This window comes from Hylobates moloch, unplaced genomic scaffold, assembly GCF_009828535.3.
Source record: "Hylobates moloch isolate HMO894 unplaced genomic scaffold, HMol_V3 SCAFFOLD_13, whole genome shotgun sequence".
Classification (NCBI taxonomy): domain Eukaryota; kingdom Metazoa; phylum Chordata; class Mammalia; order Primates; family Hylobatidae; genus Hylobates; species Hylobates moloch.
This window is the reverse complement of record NW_026652288.1, coordinates 55261155-55275583: the sequence shown is the minus strand read 5'-3', so window position 1 is coordinate 55275583 and position 14429 is coordinate 55261155. Positions and strand designations below refer to the sequence as shown.

At 35.7% G+C, this 14429-nt stretch overlaps 1 protein-coding gene across 8 annotated transcripts in view; it reads right to left on the bottom strand.

Moving 5' to 3' along the window:
* The window catches only part of CNTN1 (contactin 1), a 402152-nt gene that overhangs the window by 249484 nt on the left and 138239 nt on the right, over nt 1-14429 (bottom strand). Inside the window, exon 1 of one of the 8 annotated variants that reach the window (XM_032173710.2) lies at nt 9647-11108. The exons of 6 other annotated variants lie outside the window; for them this stretch is intronic. The gene's annotated coding sequence lies outside the window, so the exon portion shown is untranslated. Of the gene's footprint in view, nt 1-9646; nt 11109-14429 lie in introns of those variants that run through there. One more of the 8 variants, XM_032173716.2, reaches the window with a different exon arrangement.

Sequence of the window (14429 nt, the reverse complement as noted above, 5' to 3'; positions counted from 1 at the left end):
CTGCCATTGGAGAGGGTGGCGTTATCTTCAGTGGCCACAGCTGGTAGAAAACACAGGTCTGTCCTATACTCCACCACTACCAGTGGTAGCCTGAGCCTAGCTCAGGCCCTAGCCCTGGCTACAGGAGTGTCCACCCAGCTGGCATCCATGTCTCAGTGTCAACTTGCATCCTGCTTGTGTCTCAGTCTCTGTCCCAGCAGTGCTTGCTTCCTGGCAGTGGCCACTACAGCCCACACCTCACTTGCTTCTTAGCCTTGGCTGCAGGAACATTCTCGGCTTGCTCCTCAGTCCCATCAGGGACAGCCCAAGTTTCCTTAACACCTCAGAATCAATGCTGCTGCACCCCAGGACAACAGGCAGCCTGTCAAAAGCTAGGTTTAAAAATGGCACCTTGCTGTAGCCACTTAGGTCTCAGAAAGGGTGTGGGACCCAGTGCAAGCTCCCTCCCTGGGGCAGTTCCTTTCTGCAGTCTATTGGCAGCTCACTATGATAGTTTCAAGGGTTGAGAATAATAAGGGGTTCTCCTATAGCCAGGACTGCATAATTCCATGATAGTGATGTGGGCCATTGTATGTGTCTTGCTCACCTACTCCCTGGGCTGGGAAGTCACTCCCAGCTTCCAGCTGATTCTGGGCAGGCAGACTGTCTCTCTCCCCCTTCTCTTTCCTGCTTTTGGTGTTTTTGTCACTTCCCTATTGAATTCCACCACTCTCTCTCAGGTAATATATTCAATATGTGACTATCTGAACACTATTTTGGTTTTTAAAGTGGAGGAGGTGGGCATGAAAGTCTTCTAGTCAGCCATCTTGAGGCCCCCCCTCCAATCTCCTAATCAATAGCATCTGAATAAAAATTAACATGCAACATTGTACTGGCCCCATTATATACATTTTAGTTAAAAGGAAAGGGAGATGAACAATCTAATGAATACAGGGGTTCCAAAATATCACCGAATATATAAATGCATTGACATTTAAAAGTTTCTGCAAAGTGGCCAAGAAAATTTTGCAAAATTATGGTGATATGAAAGAGAAACTTTAATCTCCTAATCCTGAACTAACGGGTTTTAGTAATAGTGTAACATCCATCTTAAAAGTGAGGATATCATAGTCTTCTGGAGAGGATTAAGTGAGATAATACTTAAATAATTATCTCAACACCAAACACATAGTTGGCTTCCTTTGTTCATTAAATACATGTATCTTTTTTAGTCTGAACCTCTGAAGTTTACAGTCAACACCATTATTTTATAACAACAATGAATAAACCATTATACAAATACTTAAATAGTTTAAAAACTATCCTATGTATCCTTTGATTTCTTCATTGAGGAAGTTATCCTTGATGTCCTCTCCTGATTTTGGTTAGAGCCCAATTTATATGCACATATTGTACATACTGTGTACCATTATATCTCACAGAAAGTTCGCGCCTTTCTTTTGTCTTTTTCAATAGACTGTTTTGCCCACAGCAACAGGGAAAAATCTTCCCTTTGCATAACCATTGTACATAAAAGAGGCTTAATAAATATTTACTAATTAATAAATTAGTGTGTTCCCTAACCTCAAGAGATTTACCATTATGGAGGATGATATACACATATATTACATGAATATAATGTCATTGCATCTATTAAAGTGTACCATAGTATCTGATTTTATATATATATATACACACATATATGTGTATATATATACCTGTATACATATTATATGTATGATAATATATACATATATGATTATATATACATATATACGATTATATATATTATCATATATATTAGATTATATATATTATCATATATGTGTATATACCTGCATATGTATGTATATATACACCTGTATACATATACATATGCATACACACATATATATGTATGTGTATACATATGCATACACATATATATATATACATATGCATACACACATACATATATATATATATATATATATTTACCTGTTCATCCACCAAAATATAAACTCTGATGAAAAGGTTCATATCTTATTTATCCTTGTATCCCTCATTGTCTGGCCTGGCCTAATACCTGGCATATGTGTAGAATTTGCCTCATCTTGTTCTTTAGGAAATTGCTCCAACTTGTGTGTGTGTGTGTGTGTGTGTGTGTGTGTGTATAAATAGCACTTAGAATTTCGGAAGACACTGCTACTAGCCTGTGCTCAGAAGTTTAATTCAAGAGATTAAAGTGCCAGCTAAAAAAAATTCACTTGAAAAGAATATTCATATAACTCAGACAACCCTTGAGATAAATGATCCCTGATTCTGTGTGTGGGATTGACTGGAATATAGATATTTTAGAAATGATCATACTGGCAGTAAAACAACCCAGTTTCAGGCATAATGGCATATGGGCTTTGGCTAGTAAAATAGAAAGTCATAGACTGGCCTGAGAAATATGGTTGACAGTACCAGAAAAATAAGTTTATAGGCTAGATGGAAGAATAAAAAGAATGTTAATTTTAAGCTTATAATGTGGCAAATTGAAGTATCTTCTCTGCTAAGAAACCATGTAATTATCTGAAGGTCAATCAGAATGGTCATATTAAGCCAAGTCCTTCCTACAAATATTCCTGGGTATGGTACTTTCTATCAACCCATAATGACAGCTGTCATTTAAAAAGTGCATAACTGCACTACACAATTATACTAAGCGCTTGCAAGTATGAATAATTGCCTAAGAATATGGTGATTTAAGAGTGGGTAAGTCTGAAGGCAGAAGAGAGACCAAATGACTTGTAATGGTCTTCTTTATCCTCACTGAGACACTGCTATTATCATTTTTAATAGACAAAAACAACATAAGCTATTTTTATAAAGATAATACCATATTCACATTTGCCATAGTCTGGTAAATTATCTTTTTTGAAAGGAATTAAAGTTCTTATTCTCCACTTTCACTATGCATCAGCATTATTTTCCAGCCACATCCCCATAGCCTCATAGGGTAACCAAGCCAGGGCCAGAACTCAATTTATAGGAAACCCAAAACTAGGACATAAAATAAATTGTATGCTCATAATAATTTTATAGAATATATTTATTTAGTGGTAAGCATCTTTAAATTTTATACTAACATTTTCCTTCTATAGAAGGTGATCATCTTATTTATCATCATTTATTCATCATCACTTCAAAGCACTTTAAAAGATTACAATAAACGTAATTTCCTCAGGTTCAAGCAAAGGGACTAATTGTAGTTGCTTTCTATTGTTCTTGTCTATTTGTTCTGGAGCTTGGGTGCCCTCATACTGATCTATTTCTTTTATTACTCGTTCATCTAATTCACTTATTGGCTGCCTATCCACCCAGTTCTTCAATAGATTCTTCTGCTTGTCACCCAGCGGCTCTCCCTGCCAACTGATATATCATCTTCCATCTGTTTAAATTCCTATGTTCTTTCTGGCACAGCTCCGCCTCCAGATTCCCTCCCAGCCACCTACCTCGCTGCCCTTCCATCTGCTATCATGACTAGTATCTTTTCTAACCTATTCCCAACCTAAATTGTCATCAATTTGCCACTCGAGTTTTTCAAAAGTTTATTTCTCAAAGGGCTATTACGATTACAGTAATAACTTATACTGCAATCTAGGAGTAGAATGGGTGAAAGGGCAGTTAATGGCCGTAAAAATCAAACATGCATTTAATATTTGAATTATTCTACCTCTTAAAATCATTTACTGTTCTCTTCTTTCAGTGATGGTATTTTAAAATAATGGAGTGCACCACCAAAAGATACTATCTTGTGATACAGATTCTTCAAAGCATGGTTTTCTGTGTGGTCTAATTCTTGTTAGTCTTCTGCTTAATTGCATTTGGTTCATTGTTCTAAAGTTTTGCATTCACTGATTAACAATCTCTCCTTGGACACTGTTCTCAAGAGAGTGAAATTCAATTCAATTTTGTGGCTTAACGTAACAGAATTTCTTTTTGTTAGGATGTGTAGTGTAGTTCCTCATCAGATATTACAGACATTATGTAAACAACACTAGCATTTAGTAGTTACAGTTTCAAAATTTTCTATATTCAAGTAGTCCAAAGATAGCATTTTCCCTCAGCATTGATTTAGTCGTTTGACAAAGTAAACGCTTGTTTCCATGCAGTAGATATGACATACTACAAGTTAAAGCAATCTCAGGAAAATATTTAAAACTTTAGACTTATGTATCTTGACATAAGACTGAAAACTTCTAATTGCCCATTCACATTTCTAGAGGATGTACCCTCCCTTTATCAACCGCAACTTGGAAAATAGTTAAGTTTATTTTTATAAGAGATTCACTCAGAATTTATCCTTAAATTCAAAATAAGAAAACAGTTCAGTAAAAAGGTAATGATTTTTTTTTTTTTTTGAGAAAAAAGACTTGGCTAATTTATTTCATGTCCTAGGAATATAGTATTTCTATTTATGTTAGTTTGTATTAAAATTTAGAAGATTTTTAAGTTTATTTTAATGTAGGTTTTATTATTTAGGTTTGTTAAGGACAACAGATCTGGAGACAACTGTCATTGAAAAGATAATTTGTTGGCCAGGTGCAGTGCCTCACGCCTATAATCTCAGCACTTTGGGAGGCTGAGGTGGGCAGATCACCTGAGGCCAGGAGTTCAAGACCAGCCTGGCCAACATGGTGAAACCCCGTCTCTACTAAAAAATACAAAAATTAGCCATATGTGGAGGCACATGCCTGTAATCCCAGCTACTCGGGAGGCTGAGGCAGAAGAATCACTTGAACTTGGGAGATGGAGGTTGCAGTGAGCCTAGATTGCGCCATTGCACTCCAGGAGGTTGCGGTGAGCCGAGATTGTGCCACTGGACTCCAGCCTGGGTGACAGAATGAAACTCCATCTCAAAAAAAAAAAGATAACTTGTTAAACCCACAGATCACCAGAGCAAAGGGCACAGCACACCACAAGGAGCAACATGGAGAACTGGGGCTGGTCAGGAGGCAGAGGGAGAGAGGGGAACTGTGTGGTTTTCACCAGAACGAACAGGAGCAGGTCAGTGTTTAGGACTGGCTAGTTTGAAAAATTTCATTTGTCACTTGTCTGGTATGTGTCCCCAGGGTGATTAGCCAAGTGGATAGTGGCCCAGAGTGTGAGAGCCCAGATAAGGAAGTTGGTTGTAGTGGTGGGGCTCTGGATTGGTTGGTTTGCATTTGAAAAGTGTACTCAGGGGCAAGTTGTATACTAACTCCAGTAATCAGCTAACACCTAGGAAGGGTGGTCCTTCCAGGATCTGCAAAGCTAAAGTATCAGAATACAGAAAATAAAAGACATGGTTAATACAATACAGTTACACATCACTTAACTATGAGGATACATTCTGAGAAATGAGCGGTTAGGTGATTTTGACCATGGGAACATCACGAAGTGTGCTTACGCAAACCTAGATGGTCTAGCCTACTACATATGTAGGCTGTATGGCATAGCCTATTGTTCTCGGCTGCAAACATGAACAGCATGTTACCGTACTGAATACTGTAGGCAAGTACAACGCAATGGTAAGTATTTGTGTATCTAAACATAGAAAAAAGGTAATGTGTTGCTCTATGTCATTACAAGGTCTACCATATCACTAGGCAACAGGAAATTTTCTGCTCCATTATAATCTCATGGGACCACTGTCAAATATGCGATCAAAACGTATTTATGTGGTGCATGACTATTTAATTTAGGATTAGCAGCCATAAAAAGAAATGCTGAGAATTTATCTGATTCAAGAGTCAGATACTTCTTTATCATTAAATGCCTCCAGTGAGATTAAATAATGTCTGTGGGTGTTCACTGCCTATTAAGTCAAGTCTAAACACGTTATTCTGGTGGCTAAGTTCCTAATAACCTGCCCCCACCTTGTTTATTCTCAGCTACACCACCCATCCAATCCCTCTGTTTCAGTACCAACATTAAAATACATAATATTAATTTTAGCCTCCATACTTTTATGCATGTTCTTCCTCCAGGTGCCACTTAAAAAATGTTGTGCATAATTCCTCATTTCTCCTATGACAGTAAAACGTTTTACGAAATATTTTTGGGTGCTCCTATATTTTATCTTTTTCCCCCTGCATTTGACTTGTTTGTTCCCATTGAAAGCACAGGCCCTTCATCTTCTTTTGTATCTACAAAACCAGAGTACCTAGCAACACCAAACAAGAGGATCCTTAATAAATGCTTCCTTATTGCACTGAGTTGTCTTGTGAGACGAAAGAGATTGATGAACAATGAAAATGGAGTAAAAGGTATATTTACAATAAGAGGGAATAAATTGGTGAAGCATCCATAAAGCTATATTAAACTGAGGCACTCCTCAGAGTCAACCCTGAAGAGCATATCTGAAAGAAAGATGCTTCATATGCTAATTACTCAGGGAAAAAATTTTGAGGGGGAACCAATTTAATCATTTTTCTCAAATAGGAGAGAAAAGCAGATGATATCTCCAAACAATCACTCTTTGTTGTAGATTCATACCTGCAAAAGTTTTCTGTGAATTTCACAAAGCTTGCAACTCATCAGGACTGTTTACTGAAGCACCCTATGGGAAATTTTCTTGTTGTCTAATCATAAGCTCTGATTTCCTCAATTTTCATATTAACTTGCTTTGTTGAAAATGGGTATATTACCTCTCTTCAAATACTTGTAGGCCTCCTAATCATCCGTAAGTAATCTGTAACTACCACAATCCTAAGTAAATATAGTATATACATTTAATTATATGTGTAAATGTATATACTATAAGTAAATATATACTATATATTTACAGTATATATATGCTGTATATATGTATAGTATATATAGTATACTATATATGTATAGTATATATAGTATATATAGTATACTATATATGTATAGTATATATAGTATACTATATATGTATAGTATATATAGTATATGTATAGTATATATACTGTATATATTGTATATATTTATAGTATATATACTGTAAATATATATACTATACTGTATATTAACTTATAGTATATATATTTCATATATAGTGTATGTGTATACATATATATATATATATATATATATATATATGTAACTACCACTTAGGATTATGGTAGTTACAGATCACTTATGGTAGTTCCTAAGTAGAAAACTAGATAGATAGGTAGACAGATAAAGAGTATATACATATACACTATGCTTTCTCCCTCTCTCTCAATATATATAGAGAGATTTCTACTTCAATTTATTACAACATAAGTACAAATATATTTTAGCTCTATCAGTATTTATTCCCTATAAGAAATATTACACCTTTCTACTTTAAAATATTATTGTCAATTATTTCTCACTCTAAGTCACCTTTAACATTTATTTTTTAAAGAAATTATAAGCCCTTATATTAGTAAACCTGTTACTTCAGAATTTTTATACATTGATTTTGAGTCACTCATAACGTATATCAACTACAATTTAAGTACATTTTTCTTTCAAAATCTCATGTTTGATGTTTCACTACTCTCTCATTCCATTTGCCCTGTTTCCTTTTTAATATATATTTTTGTAATATATTCAGTCTCCATTTCCAATTATATCTAATACGATTATATGTTGCCATAACAATCACTATCTAAACTCATTTTAGTGCCTCATATATACCAAAGAAGATATTTAAAAATTCTCATCAATTTTTTGTTGGTTCCTCCCAATTGATAGCCTATAAAAATTAATTATAACCACCGTGGGAAGCAGGAACTGAGCACATCTTATTCCAGAGTTTCCTTACATGATCCGGAAACTATTCTTTATCTGAACATGATGTCTTTTAAATGAGATTGATTAATGGCTTGGGTTGAGACGAGAAAGAAGACAGAGAGCTTTAGATAAGTACAAGGGCAGTGCTTCTCGAACCCCTTTGTTTATACACTCTCCCCTTGTTAGGCTATTAATTCTACTGCTATGATCTTGTCACCCAGCACGGGAGCTTTTATTCTCCTACTGTCAACTCAGCCAGATCCAACAAGTAGCACTGCCATTCTACTTATTACTCAGAATTTAGTGTGTGTCATTAGGCAATAAATATCCTTAAGTTTCTGCCCCCCTCCATTCTTTCTCATTTTCCTCTAGATTCCATTTTATTAGCTGTTAACCAGCCACCTCAGCCAGGAGGCATTTGAGCAGAACTGAACACCATGACTCAGCATCAGGAGACCTCTAAGATATATAGGTAGTAATATCTCCTTCCTTTATTCCCCTCCCTAAGGAGAAACTTCAGGTGTGAGTTTCCTCTTATACCTAAACTAGATCAGCTTTGAAGATTTAAACCATTCTGTAATGCTGGGAGTTCTGTGCACAATGCCTGGACAATAGGAAACCCCAATAAAATATCAACATTGTAGCAGAATTGAAATGCATGAAATGTAGTTTCCCTGTGCTCTTATTATCATCATTACTCTAAATTTCTTTCTTTTTTAAAAAAATAAAGTGATGCTTTCTTTTTTTTTTTCCCAAAACATACTCGTCCTTATCTGTTCTTGGTCTGGATAGATGATTTAGCAAACACACTTTTAAAAACAGTATCAATAAACATACACGAGGAAGTAGATATACCTATATATTATAGTGCATATATTAATGTTTTATAAACTATGAATGATAGTATATATGTATGTGTGTGTGCATATATATTCACTAGTAATATAAATTCACTAGTATATATATTCACTAGTAATATATATTCACTAGTAATATAAATTGAAGAGTATCCTTAAAGAATTTTACTTATGTAGTCTCTTGCTTTATATTTATTAATTCTGTTTTGTCATCCTAAACAAATGTTCAGGAATTAATCATTTGCCATGATATTTAAGCAAGCAACTTTAATTAACAATGACTTCTGACAAATATACTCATAGAGTACTGTGTTTTTCAGTTTTACAGAGTTTTTGTAAATTTTATTTGGATCTTATGTAGTGGGTCCTATAATTGTATAAGGGTAATTTTTTAAACACCAAGAAATAAAACTCTTTTTTGGGTAAATGTCACAACATGTCATCTATCCATACGTTTTGGAGTAAGGCATTCTTGACAAGAGGGAAAAATAAAACCAAACCACCACAGGTAGAAGTCAAATGGTTTTGTTTGACAGCAAGGTCTTCCCTCAAGGGCAGGCTAGTCCAAATTGTTTGAATTCCATCTGCTCAATTTGTATGCAACACAGTATTTGAGTTTGAGTACCTCAGTGCTCTCCTCTGCTTCTGGGAGAAGGTTTGAGCATTTCTGGTGTCTACCCACATCTTTTACTAGAATCTGAAAATGTTGACATTAAGGAAATAATCTGAGCCAACGCGATGCCACAGCCGTGCTAAAACTTCCCCACAAGGAGGTAATTTCGTTATCGATTCAGCTCATTCTCCTGCTGCCCCTCCCCAGTTTGCAGTCTTCCACACATTCGAGCTCTAGCACATTCTTGAAAAGCTTTTGCATGCAAGATCAAATACCCTATGGTCCAATACTATCAAATATAGAAAGTCACCTCTCATTTAACATAACAATTGAGAGTCCTGATGCTGGCGTTGCAATACTAAGGTCTGAGTCAACCTCACTAATATGGCATCACCATTATCCTAACTCAGCATATTCTAGTTTACAATCACCTAACCTATTAAAACAACCTTGGACTTACCTTATGTGTTGACTTATCTGTCGTCCTGGGTATAATATCTATTGCAAATTGTCCATTTGAATAAATACAGCAACAGTTATACCACAATACGCCTCTCTCCTGCAGCAGAAAGCAAGTTAAAAGGACTTCATGCTGTGACCTCACAGGCAGGCACAGCCGCTCCCATCCTTCAGCCAACCTGGGGAGAGCAGGTTAGATGACAGAAAAGCTGGCTGTCTACACAGCAATACTTTCAAATAAAGCATTCCGTGCTGTGAGCTGGCAGATTTACATCTTCCAAATTCGGCTGGCCGGAGTCAATGCTGCTTCTATGCCTGAAAATATTAAGCATTTCACTGCAGTCACTTAATGCAAGAAACTATCTGAGGCGACTTCACAAACCCTGTCATTCTGTTCGGAGACTAAAGAATGAGCGCTGCATGCATAATTCATGCATTAAAATCTTCAATGCTCTTCCTGTAGTCGGTGTTCTATCCAGTAATGGGCTATTGATCACCTCACCGCCAAGACAATTGGAGCTCCACGATTGGTTTATTTCCACAAATAAAATTACAACCTAAATCATAGGCAGAAGACTCCAACCCTGCAACATCCACTTGGGGAAAACATTCACATAGAGGAGATGACATTTGCATACTGCAGAATGTTTAAACTGGACTCCTTCTTTGGCAGAAATGCTACAGCATCTGCTGTCTTTTATTCAAAAGATATAGTTTCTGCAAGTTTAGGCTGATATTCTACATTATAAGTGAGATACACGGAATTGGCTTTTCGCTATCATTTCTGGAACATCAACAAGGCTAAATGAAAATTAAGAAAATAAATAAATGAAAGAAAGAGAAAATATGTGGCTATAAAATATGGAGATTTTTACCTGGACTCATTTGAATAACCTTTTTTAGAGAAGTTTAATTGACAAATAATTAATTTTCCAATTCAAAAATGTGGAAGGAGTTTCTCTTAAAAATCATCAATATGGGTATATGTGTCCATCAATATTAATTGTTTTGGAACATAAGCACCTTTACTTTGGGTGTGTCAGTGGTTCTGAGAGCTCTTGCTCTTAGAATTTAAGCTTCTAAGAACACAGCATTGTTTTCATTGCCTGAAGAAAAAAACAGGCTTTAAAACAAAATGTACATTTAATTTTGCTAATATTCATCCAGGGAAAACAAAGGTAGCATTTTAAAAATGTCATAACAGTATTTGCAAAATACTGCAGTATTTGCAAAAATACTGTAGGATGGGAGATTCATGTAAACCAGCAAATACATACATGTATAAAATGCTTGTCTATTTTTCAAAGTGTCTTAGATATAAAAACCAATTAAGCCTTCTTTTTCCACCAAAAGTGGACTGAACATGATGTTATTAAGGTTACTGAGATGCCTAAAGTCATGTCTTCCCAAAGCCTCTTTTTATACGCTGTCTCACATACATGCACACACACACACAATTCATATTTCTATGTCATTCCACCTGATCATTTGTAAAATCAAAGTGAAACCTTTAAGTTCATTACTCAGGGTTGAGTAAAGAATGACTGTCAAGAGTTAAACCAAAGTTTTCCAATTGATAATTCTGCTGTAGGGAGCTATTCACCCTTGGTGGTGTCATCATGGTTATTTTCATCAATAAATCAATAGCAGTTGATATCAGCCCTTGAAGGTAGTAGGGGTGCTGATGACAATAGGTGCTGAGTTTAGAGATGTCTAAGCGCATGTGAAGCATAATCCCTGCTGAGCCAATGATAAAATGATAAAAATTCAAAGGAGTGAAATTACCATCCACTTCTCTGTCTTTATGTATTCATGTCCACAATTTTTTTTACTGTTGCCCAGGCTGGAGTGCAGTGGTTCTATCGCCACTAACTGCAAGCTCTGCCTCCCGGGTTCAAGTTATTCTCCTGCCTCAGCCTCCCGAGTAGCTGGGACTACAGGCGCCCGCCACCACACCTGGGTAATTTTTTGTATTTTTTAGTAGAGACGGGATTTCACCATGTTAGCCAGGATGGTCTTGATCTCCTGACCTCGTGATCTGCCTGCCTCGGCCTCCCAAAGTGCTGGGATTACAGGTGTGAGCCACCGTGCCTGGCTCCCCAATATTTCTCTCTTCTATGAGTAATATTATTTATTCCTTAAATAGAAGATTTAAAGGCCTCAGACATTTTATAAATCACAGAAGTTTTATCAATTTAATCATATATAGAAGCAATTTCATATAAAAAGCATTTTATTTATAAATAAAATTTGAATATTTTGAAATTTATTAGGTACAAGGTTATATAGAGTACAATAATTTAGAAAATCTAAATTATTGACATAACCTACGATAATTACAAATGTAAGCACTAGAAATTTCAGTTTCCTAAAATGGCATGATTCAACAGTGCATAACCAGGTGGCTGGGAAGAGCATTAGCTTAGTCCCTCTTTCGTCAGTGAGTGGAAGGAAAGCCAGTATCGTTTCTCACATACAAATCTCCATAGCCAACTCTGAAACAAAGACTGCAACTTTGCATCTGCTTGGTTAAGTTTCAGGTTTCAATTGTCTAAAGATGGAGACGGAGATGAGAAACACACAAAGACAACATATACACACACACATCATCATCATCATCATCATTTCATCATCATCATCGTCGTCATCATCCTAGAATAGACGAAAATTAGAACCCAGCAAAGTAGAGAAACATATGGCACGAGGAAAACTATGCAGATAGTAAATCCTGAGGAAGTCAAAGAAAAGATGCAGCAAGTAAGCCTTGAATGGAAATGATGGAGGAAAAGTAGACAATTGTACTCTCAGATAAAACAAAGACAAGGTCGTAATGAAGAGCCAATTTCCATTTTTTCAGAAGTCTGGCTATGCCTGAGAAAAACACTTAAATCAGCTTTCCAAATGGATGGAAAACAGAGATGGCCACTTTAGACAAATGTAATGTCTTTACACATCAAGAGACTTTCCAATACTTTGAATTTTATAGTGCATGTAAAATAAGGAGTGAACGCTATAATGTGAATGGGGCCAATAAGATAAATCAAAATTTGGGTATAAATCAAAGCAAATTTAGGTATAAATCTGTGATATCTATTAAGATGTCTAACTGACTACTGTCATTTGGAAAATGCGTAATTTTTAGGAGAAGAATTTAACCCACTAAAGATTCTGCATTCCTGAGTTCAAGGGATAAGTACTGTGGGAGAAGATTTCATTTGTTCTCTAAGATTTAAGACATGCTTTCTACTTTTCTCTCTGTGTCCTACCAATATCATAGACACTCTCTAACATAGCCCATTCATTTAATTAAAAATATTTATTGTGGACCTTCTACACACAAGGAATTGCACTAGATGCTAGGAAGTCAGATACGTATCAGTCAGTTGTTGCCTCCAAGGTGTTCACACTTTCATAAGGAAAACAGGCAACCACACTGTTGCAGAGTAATGCATATGGTCGCTATGATACTCACTGAGATATGTAAATTAGATAATTAACCAAAGCACATAGAAATGTGTCTATATGTTAAATAACTGCTCGGTAAATGTTAATTATTCTTATTTTATTCCACTATACGAGGTATATCAGCAGAGAAAACATTGGCATTATCATCTACCCGTGGGAGCACTGGGAAATGATTCATTGAGGGAAGGGGTGATATTTAAAGACACAGGGGTTTATAATGGAAACAATATGGGCTTTAATGTTTGTCAAATTTGATATTAAATTTAGGCTTTGCTGAATTTAACTATATGACTAGGATACACCATTCATACTACAAGAGCATGTTTTATCACGTAAAAATCAACTTAAATATCTATCTTTCTTTAGGTTTTTGTGAGAATTAAATAAATTATTTAGGGCACGATTGTTAAAAATACAGTTTTTGGAGTCAGCCAATGAGAGTTTAAATCCTGCCTCAATTTCATCTCTGAAATGGAGATCTTGTCAACTTCATGGAGTTATTAGGATATTCAACTATTACCATGTCTTTACATTACTTAACACAGTTTCTGATACAGTAAGGACTTTAGAAACATTAATTTATTTCCTCTCAAGGCTTAGTATTGGAAGAAAAGGCTTGAAGGCATTTCCAGGAAAGACAACAACACATGCATTTGTAGAGAGGGAGGACATTGCATGATAAGCTTTGAGAAACTCAAGTTTCTGTATGATGAGAACTTTGGATACAATGGACAATTTATCAGGTGATAGGGCAAAATTACATAGAATCTGATTTATATAGACCTTTTAAAAACTGTTAAAATATTGATTATATAGGACAATTTCAACGCTGTTAAGGTGTTTGATGCTATTCCGCAGAAATAGAAATATTTCAAGATTTCACCAAGAGAGTAATATGGCCAGATTTTGTGGAGGAATGATAGACTGGATGCCATAAGCAGGAGCAAGGGATACATTTAATAAAATATCACTTCTAATCCACCAGAAGTGATGAGGGCCTAAACAAGGCAAATGTAAGGATATGGTGATGAGCAAAATATTTTAGAGATATTTAAACACTAGAGTAGTAGAACTAAGTATTACAAGAATATGGTGAGATAATGAGAAAATAATTTTAGATTTAACAAAGGAGAGGTAAACTAGGAAGATGAAGAGTTAGGCACATAACATTTCCAATACTCTATTGGATAATGAGTCTGTAGCTGAATATGTTGGTTTGTTAGTGTCCAGAACTGCTTAAGCTATGGAAGTCCATGAAATAACTCAGGGTTTGAAAGTGTACAGTGAAAAGAAGACGGAAAATAAAGCCCTGAAATGTA